Raw genomic sequence first — 3,114 nt, forward strand, 5'->3', positions numbered from 1 at the left:
TCCTGGGGAAAAAAAAAATTCTTTGCGAATTTTACTCCGTTTTCTTGGGCGCCCACACCACAGCCGGCCACGCTCGGGAGGATCGTGTGCCCTTAGCTCGGCCAGCCCACACACATTGACGCACCAAAACGGACGCCCCTCCCCACCCCACCCCGGGCACCACGCCCAGCCCCACCAGAGCAGAGCACCTCTAGGGAGACAGCGGGGAGGGGAAGCAGGTGCATAGGAACAGGGAACGAAGCCGATGGCCGCCGGCGCGACTGGCCCCGCCCACCAGGAGGGGCCGGGGCCGAGGCCGGGGGGACCGGGCGGCCGCCTTCGGGCCGGTTCTTTCGGGGTCCGCCGAGGTCCCCGTCTCCCGCCGCCGCTTCGGGGGGCCGCGGGGGCGCCGCGCCCCGGTGCCCGAGGCCGGCAGGCAGCGGGCGAGCCCCGGCGGGACGAGCCCCGCCCGCCGGCGAGGGCCGGGGCGGGGGCCCGGGCCGGGGCCGGGGCCGGCGGCCGGGGCCGGGGCCGGGGCCGGGGCCGGCGGCCGGGGCCGGGGCCGGGGCCGGGGCCGGGCGGCCGCCTTCGGGCCGGTTCTTTCAGGGTCCGCCGAGGTCCCCGGCCCCCGCCGCCGCTCCGGCGGGCCGCGGGGGCGCCGCGCCGAGGCGCCCGATGCTGGCAGGGAGCGGGCGGCCCCCGGCCCATGTTCACACGGAGAGATAGGCAGACACAGGGACTCTCAGACCCACTCACAGCCCCGCCGCCCCCCTCTCTTTTTGCCGCGGACGGCCACAGCTGCACACTCATCGACACAGACAGACACACACAGACATAGGCACGCCTGCGCATGGACGCGCACACTTGCCGCAGATGCGCTCCGTCCCCCTCCCTCCCGTCGCCCTGTCTCTCGAGGGTTGGGGGCACTCCTGCTCTCCACCATCTGCCTCCCTGGCGCCACCCTCAGACTTTTCTCGCCCCTGCCCAGGGTCCCATCAGCCAGTTCGGACGGCGGCGACGGCAGCAGCAGGGGGGCGAGGACTTGGGTGCCGAGGCAGCCAGGGTGTTCGGCGAGCAGGCCGAGAGCCTGGTGCAGAAGTAGGGCCAGCGACAGTCTGGAGGTGGTGGCGGGATGCTTGGCACTGTCTCTTTTTGAAGAAGCATCCTGTTCAGGTCGCTCTGAGCCTCTCGGTTCGATGGCGTTCCTTCCTGCCTACCCCCAGCCCCGGTCAAGCCTGCGGCAGGACGGAAGCGAGGCGGGCGGATGAGGGAGTGAGAGATGCAGAAATCAAGGTGGGAGGTGGGGCAAGGGCACGGCAGGCTTTCGAGGGCCGGGAGCCGGGCTTAGAGAGCGGATGCTGCTGGCCGTTTTGGCACGGAGGCGGCGGGAACGCCGCCGGCTCCTAAAGAGTCCCTCCTTCCCTCTCCGGCAGTGGCATGGGGAGCGGGCTGCAGGCAGGGTGGCGACAGGGCGGGCTGGAGCTGGGGAAGCGCGCGGCAGGGGGTGACGCTGACGGCCGCTCAGGCATGGAGCCAGAAGGGACGCCGCCGTCTGGGACCGAAAGTCACTCGCCTTCACGTCCCAGCTTTCGGGGCGGGGGGGGGGGAGGGGGGGACCAGCGCGTGCGAGCTGCCGTGTGTGGCGGGTGCGTGCGGGGCTGCCAGACGTGCGGGCTGGCCGCCCAAGACGTGCTCGCGGGCCTGGACTGGGTCCCGGGGCTGCGGGTCCGATCGACGAGACCTGGTCTCCCCAGCACCAGGAGGGGAGGCCGGGTCCACCCACATTGGGGGGGTGGGGGGGAGGGGAGGTGGGCAGGGGGCAGGCCCCGAGCTCCAGGAGGAGAAATCTACAAAGGAAACAAATCTACGGGCCGCTCATGTGACTAGGGTTCCAAGCGGGGCCTGGAGAAGGAGGTCTGCCCAGAGCTACACGGCAAACCCATAGGGCCGGACGGGGGAAGCCAACAGGCGTCGCCCGGTGCTAAGCGCCCAGCCGGGCGGGGCATGGCGAAGCCAAGAGGCGTGGCCCGGCGCTAAGCGCCCGGCCGGGCGGGGCCTGGCAAAGCCAACAAGCGTCGGCCGGCGTTAAGCACCCGGCTGGGCGGAGCCGGAGAAGCCAACAGGTGTCCGCCGGCGCTAAGCGCCCAGCCGGGCGGAACCGGGCGAAGCAACCAGGTCTACCCCGGCGCTAAGCGTTAGGCCGAGCGGGGCCGGGCGAAGCCAACCAGCGTGGCCCGGCGCTGCGCGCCCGGCCGGGCGGGGCCGGGTGAAGCCAAGGGGCGTCCCCCGGCGCTAAGCGTTAGGCCGGGCGGGGCCGGGTGAAGCCAAGGGGCGTCCCCCGGCGCTGAGCGCCCAGCCGGGCGGGGCCGGGCGAAGCAACCAGGTCTACCCCGGCGCTAAGCGTTAGGCCGGGCGGGGCCGGGCGAAGCCAACCGGCGTGGCCCGGCGCTGCGCGCCCGGCCGGGCGGGGCCGGGTGAAGCCAAGGGGCGTCCCCCGGCGCTAAGCGTTAGGCCGGGCGGGGCCGGGTGAAGCCAAGGGGCGTCCCCCGGCGCTGAGCGCCCAGCCGGGCGGGGCCGGGCGAAGCAACCAGGTCCACCCCGGCGCTAAGCGTTAGGCCGAGCGGGGCCGGGCGAAGCCAACCGGCGTGGCCCGGCGCTGAGCGCCCGGCCGGGCGGGGCCGGGTGAAGCCAAGGGGCGTCCCCCGGCGCTAAGCGCCCAGCCGGGCGGGGCCGGGCGAAGCAACCAGGTCTACCCCGGCGCTAAGCGTTAGGCCGAGCGGGGCCGGGCGAAGCCAACCGGCGTGGCCCGGCGCTGAGCGCCCGGCCGGGCGGGGCCGGGTGAAGCCAAGGGGCGTCCCCCGGCGCTAAGCGTTAGGCCGGGCGGAGCCGGGCGAAGCCAACCGGCGTGGCCCGGCGCTAAGCGCCCGGCCGGGCGGGGCCGGGTGAAGCCAAGGGGCGTCCCCCGGCGCTAAGCGCCCGGCCGGGCGGGGCCCGGCGAAGCCAAGAGGCATCCTCCGGCGCTAAGCATTGGGCCGGGCGGGGCCGGGCGAAGCCAACCGGCGTCGCCCGGCGCTAAGCGCCCGGCCGGGCGGAGCCGGGCGAAGTTAACAGGTCTACCCCGGCGGTAAGCGTTAA

The sequence above is a fragment of the Aphelocoma coerulescens genome, unplaced genomic scaffold (genome assembly GCF_041296385.1).
Source record: "Aphelocoma coerulescens isolate FSJ_1873_10779 unplaced genomic scaffold, UR_Acoe_1.0 HiC_scaffold_303, whole genome shotgun sequence".
Taxonomy (NCBI): domain Eukaryota; kingdom Metazoa; phylum Chordata; class Aves; order Passeriformes; family Corvidae; genus Aphelocoma; species Aphelocoma coerulescens.